The sequence below is a fragment of the Mus musculus genome, chromosome 13, assembly GCF_000001635.26.
Source record: "Mus musculus strain C57BL/6J chromosome 13, GRCm38.p6 C57BL/6J".
In the NCBI taxonomy this organism is placed as follows: domain Eukaryota; kingdom Metazoa; phylum Chordata; class Mammalia; order Rodentia; family Muridae; genus Mus; species Mus musculus.
This window is the reverse complement of record NC_000079.6, coordinates 15989961-16003871: the sequence shown is the minus strand read 5'-3', so window position 1 is coordinate 16003871 and position 13911 is coordinate 15989961. Positions and strand designations below refer to the sequence as shown.

Here is a 13911-nt window from a genome sequence, read left to right as displayed (position 1 = left end):
CCAGAAGGAGGAAAAGAAAATACAAAGACTACAAAAATTCTCATGGTGGGTACCACTTTTAAAAGCATATTATCAAGTCCTTCCCCCTGTGCAGTATTCTATAGTATTCTGAAGCACTCCCCTTTGTAGTCTATAAGGAGTTTTAACAATCCTGTACTGTCCTCAAATACCAAAACATTCCCCAATGTGGTGTCTCTGATAGCTGGGCGTTTGTTTTTGTGACCCTGGGTATTGCATCTAGAGCCTCATGCTCACTGAGCAAGCCTTAGACTCTGCTCTATGTGGTCAGCCCACATTTTACATTTTACTGTGAGTCTCATTATATTTCCCAGACTATCCTTGCACTCACTCTGTACCCCCAGAGGAACCTTGAACTTTCAATCCTCTTACCCAAATCTATTGCATAGCTTAAATTGGAGGCCTATACCATCAAGCCCAGCTTCTGACAACTGTTTGATATCAGGATGGAATTCTGAGTTCAAATTTTAGTTTTTAAATACAATAGACTAGGAACATTTATTTCCAGTCATCGATGATTTTGAGACATCATCCTCTGGGTACCTATTTCTTATAGCAGCAAATGTCTTCCCTGGAGGGAGCAACGGCTGAGAGGAAGAAAAAATTTTAAGTTGCTTTTTCATGTTATTTTTATTTATTCACTTTACATCTTGCTCACTGCCCCTTCACCCCTTGTCACTCCTCCCCCTCTCCTTGTTCTCTGAGAGTGTGGAACCCCCTCTGGTATTCACTCACTCTGGCACATCAAATCTCTGTGGGGCTAGGGGCATTCTCTTTCACTGAGGCCAGGCAAGGCAGCCCAGCCCAGCTAGAACATATCCCACAGACAGGCAACAGCTTTTGGGATAGCCTCTACTCCAGTTGTTCAGGACCCATAGATCTGAGCAGGGAGGCCTAGGTCCAGCCCATGTGTGTTCTTCGGTTAGTATATGCTCTTTAGTTGGTGGTTCAGTCTCTGAGAGCACCCAAGGATCCAGGTTATTAACTCTGTTGGTCTTCCAGTGGAGTGCCTGAAGTCTGGGGAAGAAAATCTTTAAGAAAGAGACCTTGGAGCTCCATATTTAAGATGAAAATGTGAGAAGAGAAGCTTTTGAAAAATTTGAAGAGTATCCATGATTGCAGGAGAAAACTGAGCTCAGAGCTACCAGAAGGCCAAGAAAAAAGATTGGAGTATCAGGACAGACAACGCGTGAACAATGAGTCTGGTAGCTGTGACAGAACCCAAATCACCACCAGAAGAAACAGATGGGATCTAGGTGAAGGAGATTGAATTTTGGGAGCCTTACCTTTGAAGCAGACCGGGGTCCAGAGAGGCTAGTTGCCTGGCTACTGTAGGGTGAGCATCATATCCACCACATGCTGCTCTGAGACTTTCTCCCTCACCACAGGCCCTCAGGTAATGGGACCATGTCACCATGAAATGGAGCCTCTGAAGCATAAGTCAAAAATAAACCTTCCTACTCTAACATGTTATTATTTCCAGTGTTTTGTCACAGTGATGGAAAGCTTACTACCGTAGATAACATTAGGAAGCTCTAAGAAACATTAAATGCAGCTAAAGTTCCCAGTGGCACCAAATCACTTGCATGTTTTATAATACCCAGTTGTTGGGTTTTTTGGGTTTTTTGTTTGTTTGTTTGTTTGTTTGTTTGTTTGTTTTTAGCCCAAGGTGTACAAGAGAGAAACTGATAGTTTCAATGAAGGATTGCTGTTCAGAAGTCCATTACACCATGATAAAAAAAAAAAATCCTATAACTGTCCTTCCTGTCTGAGCAGACTTTGGGCGCAAACAGCGAAGCCAGTCCCACAACACCCAGAGAAAGATCTACTCCCAGTTGTTCTAACACACCCAGGACCACAGGATCTCAGGATCCCAGGACCCCAGGAGCTTGGTCACACCAGGATCTCAGAGTTCCAGACACAGCTTGACTCCCAGGAGCTCTGACATACCTAGGATCTCAGGATCACAGGATCTCAGAATCACAGGATCACAATGACAGCTGAACTCTGAGGAGTTCTGACACAACTAGGATCACAGGAAGAACAGGCTACAGTCAGATATATCGAGGGCAGGTAGCACTAAAGATAATCAGACGGCAGGAGGCAAATGTAAGAACATAAGCAACAGAAACCAAGGTTACTTGGCATCATCAGAACCCAATTCTCCCACCATAGCAAGTTCTGGATACACCATCACACTGGAAAAGCAAGATTGAGATCTAAAATCACTTCTCATGATGGTGATAGAGGACTTTAAGAAGGACGTAAATAACTCACTTAAACAAATACAGAAGAACATAGGTAAATAGCTAAAAGCTCTTGAAGAGAAAAATCAAGATGGGAGAATGGGAGTGAGTGGGTGGGTGGGGGAGCACCCTCATAAAAGCAGGAGGAAGGGGAATGGGATGGGAGTTTCCGAAGAAGAGATTCGGAAAGGGGAAAGCTTTGAAATATAAAGAAAATATCCAAGAAAAATAAATTAATTTTAAAAAAGAATTATGGGAAAACACAATCAAACAGGGGAAAGAAATGAAAAAAAAAATCCAAGACCTAAAAATGAAAATAGAAACAATAAAGAAATCAAAAAGTGAGACAACCCTGGAGTTAGAAAACCTAGGAAAGAGATTAGGAGTCATAGATGCAAGCTTCACCAACAGAATACAAGAGATAGAAGAGAGAATCTCAGGCGCAGAAGATACAATAGAAAACATTGACATAACAGTCAAAGAAAATGCAAAAAGCAAAAAGCTTCTAACCTAAAATAGCCAAAAAATCCAGGACAAAATGAGAAGATGAAACCTAAGGATAATAAGTATAGAAGAGAGCGAAGATTCCCAACTTAAAGGGCAGTAAATATCTTCAAACAAAATTACAGAAGAAAACTTCCCTAACCTAAAGTAAGTGATGGCCATGAACATACAAGAAGCCTACAGAACTCCAAATAGACTGGACAAGAAAAGAAATTTCCCCTGTCACATAGTAATCAAAACACCAAATGCACAACACAAAGGAAGAATATTAAAAGCAGTAAGAGAAAAAGGTCAGGTAACATATAAAAGCAGACCTATTAGAATTACACCAGACTTCTCACCAGAGACTATGAAAGCCAGAAGATCCTGGGCAGATATCATACAGACCCTAAGAGAAGACAAATGCCAGCCCAGGCTACTATACCTAGCAAAAGTCTCAATTACCATAGATGGAGAAACCAAGATATTCCATGACAAAACTAAATTTACACAAAAGCTTTCAACAAATCCAGCCCTGCAAAGGATGGAAGATGGAAAACTCCAACACAAGGAAGAAACTACACCCTAGAAAAAGCAAGAAAGTAATCTTAATTGAACAAACCCAAAAGCCACACAAACATAATTCCACCTCTAACAACAAAATAACAGGAAGTAATAATCACTTTTCCTTAATATCTCTTAACATCAATGAACTCAATTTCCCAATAAAAAGACATAGACTAACAGACTGGATATGTAAACAGGACCCAGCATTTAGCTGCATACAGGAAGTGCACCTCAATGACAAAGGCAGAGACCACCTCAAAGTAAAGGGCTTAAAAACAATTTTCCAAGCAAAATGATCCCAAGAAACAAATTGAAGTAGCAATTCTAATATCAAAGGAAATCTACTTTCAACCAAAAGTTATCAAAAAACATAAGGAGGAACACTTCATACTCATCAAAGAAAAAAAAAATCTACCAAGATGTACTCTCAATTCTGAACATCTACGCTCCAAATGCAAGAGCACCCACATTCATAAAAGACACTTTAGTAAAGCTCAAAGCACACATCACACTCCACACAATAATAGTGGGAGACTTCAACATCCCACTCTCATCAATGGACAGATAATGGAAACAGAAACTAAACAGAGACACAGTGAAACTAACAGAAGTTATGAACCAAATGGATCTAACAGATATTTAAAGAACATTTCATCCTAAAGCTAAAGAATATACCTTCTTCTCAGCACCTCACAGTACCCTTTTCAAAACTGACCATATAATTGGTCACAAAACAGGCCTCAACAGATACAAGAAGATTGAAATAATCCCATGCAGCCTATCAGATCACCATGGACTAAGGCTGGTCTTAAATACCAACCAAAACAACAGAAAGCACACATACACATGGAAGCTGAACAACACCCTACTCAATAATAGCTTGGTTAAGGAAGAAATAAAGAAAGAAGTTAAAGGCTTTTTAGAATTTAATAAAAACACATCATACCAAAACTTATGGGACACAACTAAAGCAGTGGTGAAAGGAAAACTTATAGTTCTGAGTACCTCCAAAAAGAAACTGGAGAGAGCTTACACTAGCAGCTTGACAGCACACCTGAAAACTCTGGAACAAAAAGGAGCAAATACACCCAAGAGGAGTAGACTGCAGGAAATAATCAAACTCAGGACTGAAATCAACCAAATAAAAACAAAAAGAACTGTACAAAGAATTAACAAAACCAGGAGCTGGTTTTGAGAAAATCACCAAGATAGATAAACCATTAGCCAGACTAGCCAGAGAACACAAAGATAGTGTCCAAATTAATAAAATCAGAAATGAACAGGGAGACATAACAATGAAATATATCTTAAAATAATTATTCTGTTTGTTGAATATTAACAGTTGAAAATATTAAAATCATGCTCTACAAACAACAAAAAAAATCTCATAACCCATGCTGTCCAATAACCTAACTGCAGGTTGTGTGTGCTTCTTCAGCCTCAGTGTATGACCACTGTGATTGCTTCATAGTAAATGGTGAGTGTAGGTGCATCTGAAGATAGGTTCTGGTAGGACAAGAGCTCCCACAGGACAACAGAGGGGCAAAAGCCTGAACAGGGTGGCATTCGAGTCTGAGGTAGAAAGATTGAATATTTAAAGCTAGATTTAGGGTAGATAAAAATGGCAATGAAAGTTGGTAAGTTTACTAGTAAGATTAAGGAAGACATAAAACTCGAAGGCAACCAATGGCTTGTGCAAATATCATTGTGTAAGAATACAGGAGACAGACTTGAGTATGGCCTTTAATCTGGAGGAAGAGAGAGAGCAAACAAGCATGAAGTTCCCAAAGAGCCTAGCGAGTGAGAAGACACCAAGAGAAATGGTAGTGAAGAGCCGATTCAAGCAGAATGTGGATTTCTTTTTTTTATTATTTTGTTTTTTTATTAGGTATTTATTTCATTTACATTTCCAATGCTATCCCAAAAGTCCCCCACCTGCTCTTCCACCCACTCCCCCACCCACCCACTCCTACTTCTTGGCCCTGGCATTCCCCTGTACTGAGGCAGATAAAGTTTGCACGACCAATGGGCCTCTCTTTCCACTGATGGCTGACTAGGCCATCTTCAGATACATATGCAGCTAGAGACACGAGCTCTGGGGGGTACTGGGTAGTTCATATTGTTGTTCCACCTATAGGGTTGCAGATCCCTTTAGCTCCTTGGTTACTTTCTCTAGTTCCTCCATTGAGGGCCCTGTGATCCATCCAATAGCTGACTGTGAGCATCCACTTCTGTGTTTGCTAGGCCCCGGTATAGTCTCACAAGTGACAGCTATATCAGGGTCCTTTCAGCAAAATCTTGCTAGTTTATGCAATGGTGTCAGCGTTTGGAGGCTGATTATGGGATGGATCCCCAGATATGGCAGCCTATAGATGCTCCATCCTTTCTTCTCAGCTCCAAACTGTGTCTCTGTAACTCCTTCCATGGGTGTTTTGTTCCCAATTCTACGGGGCAAAGTGTCCACACTTTGGTCTTTGTTCTTCTTGAGTTTCATGCATTTCACAAATTGTATCTTATATCGTGGGTATTCTAAATTTCTGGGCTAATATTCACTTATCAGTGAGTACATATCATGTGAGTTCTTTTATGATTGGGTTACCTCAATCAGGATGATGCCCTCCAGGTCCATCTATTTGCCTAGGAATTTCATAAACTCATTCTTTTTAATAGCTGAATAGTACTCCATTATGTAAATGTACCACATTTTCTGTGTCCATTCCTCTGTTGAGGGGCATCTGGGTTCTTTCCAGCTTCTGGCTATTATAAATAAGGCTGCTATGAACATAGTGGAGCATGTGTCCTTCTTACCGGTTGGAACATCTTCTGGATATATGCCCAGGAGAGGTATTGTGGGATCCTCTGGTAATACTATGTCCAATTTTCTGAGGAACCACCAGATTGATTTCCAGAGTGGTTGAACAAGCTTGCAATCCCACCAACAATGGAGGAGTGTTCCTTTTTCTCCACATCCTCGCCAGCATCTGCTGTCCCCTGAATTTTTTATCTTAGCCATTCTGACTGGTGTGAGGTGGAATCTCAGGGTTGTTTTGATTTGCATTTCCCTGATGATTAAGGATGCTGAACATTTTTTCAGGTGCTTCTCAGCCATTCGGTATTCCTCAGGTGAGAATTATTTGTTTAGCTCTGAGTCCCATTTTTTAAGGGGGTTATTTGATTTTCTGGAGTCCACCTTCTTGAGTTCTTTATATATATTGGATATTAGTCCCCTATCTGATTTAGGATAGGTAAAGATCCTTTCCCAATCTGTTGGTGGCCTTTTTGTCTTATTGATGGTGTCTTTTGCCTTGTAGAAGCTTTGCAATTTTATAAGGATTTCTTACATGGGGTAGGTATAAAGTCTTTGGTAATAAAGAATTCAAATACCTATAAGGGAGAATGGAACTAGTCCAACTTGAGTGCATAGGAGGCAACCAACATGTTCTAGCCAAAGCCCCAAGGTTATCGTCATGAGAAAGCAGAAACACAATGTAGATGTTATTGTTGTTGTCAGTGATCTACAGACAACAGAGCATGACACATTTGATGTAAGTGCAATCCTTTTTAATCCACTAAGCCATCTTTTGAAAAGCAGGTTTGTCTATTATTTACATTTATAGATAAACACACACAGAGACACACCACATGCCAAATAATATGTCCCCAGGACATGCATTGAAGGGGTAATTGAGCTAAGACTAATAACTCTAAGCCATGTCACTTGGCCCCACTCTTATCCTTACCCATGTGTTCCAGATTTGGGAAGCCTCTTGACTTGAGGAAATGGTATTCACTGAGGATTCAATGTGAGGAAAGATATGATAGAGAACCAAACATTTAGGGTAAAAGTTGAGAGTGAATTGCAGCTTAAGGACACTAGAACAAGTGGAATGTAGGAAATGGTGCAAAGAGAAGGGTAGGGGATTAGTTTTATTGGAAGGAATTCCTTGAAAGACAGACTTAAGAAGGCTATGAACTGAGATGGTGCTAAAGATTAGCAAGCAAACTTTAGTTAGCCATATATTTTACATTGAAAAAATACATATATATCATGTTAGTTTACATATACTAATAGATAATAAAAGAACACTGAAGATAAACATTAAACATGGAAGAGCTTGCATAGTGTGTTGTCATGGTTTGAATATGCTTGGCCCAGGGAATGGCACTATTTGGAGGTGTGGCCTTGTTAGAATAGGTGTGTCACTGTGGGCATGGGCTTTAAGACCATTTCTTCCCTTTAGACTACTGTAACTTAATACACCAACTTCTTCGGAGTCTTACCTTTGAACTTCAGTCCACACTGGCATCTAAGCAGTCAAGAGTTAGACCTGACTATTTTCTCTTCCCTATGACTAAGTACAGTCAAAAACTGTGCTGTGCCCATTTCCCCTCCTATTATTTTTATGATATAGTTCTTTTTGCCACTGAAACGTGGTAGAGCATAAAACAAGACCCCCTTGGCTTTAAACCTTCACCCATGTTCTGCTATAATGAAAAGTTTGGCACACATTAATGATTAATTTTATTACAATATATGAAAAAAATAACCATTACCTTAATGGAGGTACATTGTGCCACCATAGCTCATAAGGATTAATTAATAAGTTATTGAATTTTTAGAATCAGTGCCCCAAATGTTCCCTTTTTCTCTCATATCTTCTGTATCTTCACTCTGAGTCCTGGGATTTCAACTCTGTCATCCATCTCTTCTACTTTTTACTATTCTCCTCTTTTTCTTTCTTACGTTTTTCTTTCTTTCTTTTTCACTAGAGAAAAATAAAAATGTTCATATAAACTGAAAATATAAGTCAAAAGTTTCCTTCTGCCTTTGGCTTAATTTGTTCAAAAACATTTTGGAGAGAAAAAAAAAAAAAGTCCTGTTCCTTACCTTGAGAAACTCTTTCTGTTTCTACATTATTGAAGTTTTTTATTTTTCAGCTGCTATACCTCTGGTTTTTCTCAGGCCTGGTGGTGTTATAGTGTCTTCGTGTATTCCAGATGGACTGTGCCCATTGCACAGCTGATGTATACACTGCTTGTGGGAGTAGGTGTCTTTTTGCTTGAGGCCTAGCCTGCTTCCTCTCCTGTAAGTCTGGATGGTAGGAAGTGTGACATCTGGATTGTTTTACTTCTCTGAATCTTGATCCTTGTGCCTTTCTGACTGTGTGCTATTATCACAAGAACCCTAAAATATCTGAATCAATTGTTACTAAAAACTTTCTCTTGTTATAACCCACAACGTTATTAGAGGAGCTAAAGGAAGCTTCTACTGAAAAATTGGCACTAACTCAATCCTAAGGCATAAGCAGAATTTATCTAAACAGAACCAACTTTCCAAGCTGTTTTCTTTTTCCTCCCATTTTTAGTATATAAACTAAAGGTAAATCAGAACATAATGAGACAATGCCCGTCTTACAACCATAGCTTACTGAAGAATGAGGAGATATAAAATAAATCCTGGTCCCACGTGTATTGAGGAAGGCCGAAAGCATGACGTAACTCACTAAGCCCCGGTTTCTCTAGATACAGAAGTCATTCATCTCAGCAGTTTGTTGGAATAGAAGTAATACTGTAGATTTCAATGACTTAGAAATACTGTCTTAAAAAACACTAAACCACTAACCTTCCCCATCAAACTCAAAATCCCAACACATAAATTTGTACACACAGCACAGTGAATAATTTACACATTCTGCTAACTGTTCACATATCAGAGAACATGGCAGAAATTTATTAAGAAGAAACTGAATAAACAAACCTGCAATAGTGACATCATCATCACACCACCACCACCATTATCATCATCATCATCCTTTCATGATGGAAACATACCAAGAGATGTACACTGGGAGAACGGGAAAAGGACAAAAAAAGAGAAGAAACCGAGAGTTTATCATTTTAGATTCAAAAAGTTGAAGTCCAGAATAGAAAATGGACAGGAAGACAGACAAATTATAAGAAAATTTTCTTAAGCTACAAGAAATAGCAGAGTGTATATACTGAAAAGGGCAAACTGTGTTTCAGGAATTTCTAATAAAATTAACACAAACTCATTTCCTTTCGTCTGCCAGATGAAAGGTGCTGTTTTATTTTGTGGGTTGAACATGGATTGACCAAGAAAGAGCAGGGACATCAAAATTAATGAGAATATCCAATAAATGTTTGTTTTAAGTGTCTGTGGGTTTGGGCTAAAGCATACAAATTCTACTAAGAAAAAGAAACTACTCCATTCTAAGCTAAATTTTAGTGACTATCCAGAAACAGATGTGCAAGTGACCCTGTTTGGCCATGCCACAGGCTTCATGACCTTTTATAGCCACATGGAAAGGATATCATAAGCTAATATTTATTAATTACATAGCCAGGGCCATGAGGCAGTGCTGCAACAAAGCAGGGAGATTTTTCTTATAGTCTCAGACATTACCTCACAGCAATCTTAGATGATAATCCGTTGAGGCTGACAACGTAAACTCTGCAGTACATTGTGACAAGGTGACCTAATAGTCATGAGGCTGTTAGGTCACACATGTTGAAAGTGACTATACTAGGGTTGAAACAGCTCAAGATAACTTGACTCTTGACCTGCCAGATTCTACCTCTCCAGGGTCAGGATGTCGTAGTCACCCAAGATTGCGGAATGTGTAGGACCTTTAGTTCAGATGCAGCTTCTTTCTAGTGGTTGAAAATAACCAAAAAAGGGAATGAGGAAAATGGCTCTGTCGTGAAAGAATAATATAATTAAACTGTGTCCTTAGTTTCTGTCCTTGAAGCTGTTCTAAGGGAAAAATTACATGCAAGAAGTTGATATAGACTATTCGTACAACCCAGTATACAGCAAGATCCAGTCAAGAAGGGGCCTTCTCAGCCTTTTTTTTTTTTTGTCATCTTCTCTGTCTCACATACAACCATTCCAGCTCATTCTATTACTCATATTCTCTGTTGACCATAGTTTTTTTTCTAATCAAAATGAGACAGTGCAAATAAATCATGGTTTACCTCCCAATCCAAACTACTTTATTCCTCATCAGTGGTGACATGGTATATGGGCCTAATTTATAATTAGCTAAAATGGGAACACATAAAGTAACACATTAAACTGAACATTTAATGTATTATTAGTTACCATTAAGTTTATCATGAGCCTAAGTCAATTTTCTAAACTGGAAGCATCTCTGTATTTGGATACGTGCCTTGAAGTTGCTGAGACTGTGTGCCCATCAGGTTCTTCTAGAGCCATGAGTTCCAACATAGTCTGGTGCTGTCAACCACTGATGCTCTAACATCATTCCATGGGAATGAAATATCTAAGCCTTTGGGAGGTTCCCTCATATCTGGTTCATATTCAATAAATGCTGTTTAATAAGGCCAACCAGAGGATGTTCCACCTCACTTTTCTTTCCCCTGAACACCTTGATTTAAAGAGCCATACGTGTGCCTCTATGGAATTTAATCCACTGCTTCATTGTGTAAACAATCCAATATTTTGTTTTTCTTACTGTCTTAGTTGGATGTTTTCATTTTCCTTTAGAGACTCTTGGTCTTGTGCATGTATGTTACCCAAAGCTATTTAGTGATTAGGATGTTATACCTGGAGAACCTTGCTTCAAATCTCTTATTCTCACATTGTCACAGCCTATAATATGTTCTTAGATTCTATAAATATGCTGAGTTTGCTTCACAATTGCACAAGAAGAAAGAAGGAGAGGAAGAGAGAGTATGGTGCAGTAAAAAGAAAGGGAACTCTCTCCTTATTCATTTAACTTCAAGATTTTGACATTGTACGAGACAGATGACCAAGAAGTTGCATGAAGTGGAAAATAAGCATAAAGTATCTGACATATGGCTAAATTATTGAACGATGACTCGCATCCCCATGAATTCCTAAAGGGTAAAACTGAGAGCTGTATAAGATTTAAATGACTATCACAATTGTCCTCTTTCCGAAGCACTGAAATGCCAGCTAAGTGTCATGATCCTAGGGACACATGGGAGCCTATGAGTCGCTGGTCTGTGTAATGCATTTGAGCCCATGATCTTCCAAAGACATATGTGAGTGCCTGAGTCATGCATCTGTATAATGGAGTCAGGTCCATGAGCCCCTGGAGACAGGTGTGAGTAGAGGGTCTGTGTAATGGAGTAGAGTCAATTAGCTCTGTAGAAAGATGTAAGTGCATGAGTTGCAGGTCTGAAATAAAGTGTGTGAGCAACTCTTTCTTCCGGAAAATTGAACATTGTCAGTTGACACCTATTGTATCACACAATCCCTGTTCTCCTTTCTCCACCCTAGTCCTTCTGTAGGCTTGGCCTCAGGAAATGTGGGACTTGAAAACCATTTATCTCTAATACCCAAAGCTACCTCATCCAAACAGACAGGAGATGTCTGCTAGGATAAAAGCTACTCTAACAGTCTCAAGGAACTGTGTTAAGTGTCTGTTCAACATTAAAATTCCCCAAATTTATCATGTTAGATGTCCAGTCCCATGGTGAATGCTTACACCACAATTCTGACTAAAAGATAGCCTCTCCAGGTCTCAGGAGAAAGCAGATATTAGCAACTGCATCTTTATCTACTTTGAGGATCACTATAAAGATCTGAGTGCCATTAAGTCAGTGCTCAGCTTTGTAAGATGTACAAATCAAGAAGCCTTTATCTTCCCTACAGGACAGACAGATTATCCTTAAAAACTGACTCCATGGATGAAAACCAATGAAAACGAAGTCTATTACATCTTGAGTCCATAGTGATAAAAAGTCATGTGTTGAATGTAATTACAGCTTATATTTTTTTCAAAGCAAAATAAATAATTTGACTATGTCACAAATCCTTCATGCCAATATAATATTCACCACAAAGATACTCTTTCTACTCTACAGGTGAATACATTAGGCTTCGAGAAGCCTCCGGTGAACCATGGTCACACAGCCATGAGTAACCCTGTAAGACATCATGAACAAACTTTGGAACCCAATAACTAGTCATCTTCTTAATGCTTCTCCACACAAACTGGCCGGGGAGCAAAGGGACTCTAAATAGCTTGGCCTCTGTTTTACATATATGGAAAATTCCTTGGAAGTGACATAATACGTGGACCTAAACCAGTTTTAGATGCAAGCTCTAATTCCACTCCTACCAGTGAGTCCCTCCAGCCTGGGGTACATCGTTTAACCCAACCGCAAAGTTCTCCTTTTCCTATCTCAGCTAGATCAGACACACCACAGGATGACACAGAGCCAATGTCTGATCTTATATATTCTCAATAAATGTGTGTTTCCTTTTCCTTTAGTCCAAGAAAGGAACATAAAGCTGTTAATTAACTGAATAATAATAATTAATAATAATAATAACAATAATAATTAGTGTCCCTTAGCAGAAGCATTGTGAAGAAGAGATGCCTCATGGTGAAACAGTTGTGTGGAGACCTATCATCAATAGCTCTGTGGATTGATGCCTGCTAGGCTCTGAGCTTTGCACCAGGCCCAGGAAGTGCAGCTGAAGGAACAGAACAAAGACTCCTTCAGAAGAGCCTTGAGGTAAAAGAAAAGGGGCAGAGCTAGTCAAGTAAACGAACTCAGTGGGTTAAGGAGCCTATCTGTTTATGTTCCCCATACTCCTGTTTTACTTCCTGCTCCCCAGAACTGTGGTTGGAAGTGTGGAGACCTGCCTTTTGACCAATAAAAAGATGAAGGACAAATGAAATCTGTCCTCTTGCGGTGCTTAGTTACCTCAAGGATGTGATAGCTCTCCCTGGTCCTGTGTCTGCCTGACCTTGTTGCTTAAACTTCTTGCGCATTAATTTTTATTTCTGCCACTCTGTAATGGTTTCTATGAAATTGTTTTATAAAAAGATAGGTATGAGGAGAGAAAAATAATAAGAGAATAAGTGAATATATTCACTATTGAAAGATCTTTTTAACATTTCTAGCCATTGGCCAACTTAAGGACTGAGAGGTCGGTCACTCTCTGCGGCTCCAGGCTAAACCACACTTTTGGGAGGCTGTTTTGGCCATGGAGTTCCATTTAAATAAGAAAGCCTAGTAAACGTGCCCAAGTTAAACAAACAGGATCTTACCTTTAGCTTTTAATAGCTTCCCTGTACTGGGCCTGTATTTTAGCAAGGTGTGGCGATCATTTTTAAACAAGTTTATTCCTACCTCATTCTCCCAGCTTCATCCTCCCTAAAGACTGGAAAAATAACATGCACACATCTCCAGCTTTCTTTATAGCAATTAACGTTGATTCGGTTCTGGTTTTTGAAGCTTACCCATTACTGACAGAAACATAAACAGTGCCAGACATTTCTTCCTTTTTTTATTTTCCATGAACAGAGATGTCATAGTTAGAGGTGGAGCAGCCATCTTTGGGCCTTGAGGCAATATACCAGCATGTTAAAAATATCAAAGCAGAGAAATAAAAGGGCAGCTGCTGTGTGTGTACTTCTGAGCACACTGCTTATGCAGCAATGCAAGCTCCTACCTGACTCTCAGCTAAACATTCTGCTACTTGAGCCAAAAGTTATCTGGATAGATACGTTCCTTGAAACTGGTCTAGCTTTCCAGTACTGGCACAAGTAAGACAACACAGCTCAGAGCCCCTTCT

The 13911-nt window shown here is 39.4% G+C and overlaps 1 pseudogene across 1 annotated transcript in view; it reads left to right on the top strand.

Annotated features, from left to right (window-relative positions):
- The window catches only part of B230303A05Rik (RIKEN cDNA B230303A05 gene), a 209872-nt pseudogene that overhangs the window by 19552 nt on the left and 176409 nt on the right, over window positions 1–13911 (top strand). The window lies entirely within an intron of this gene.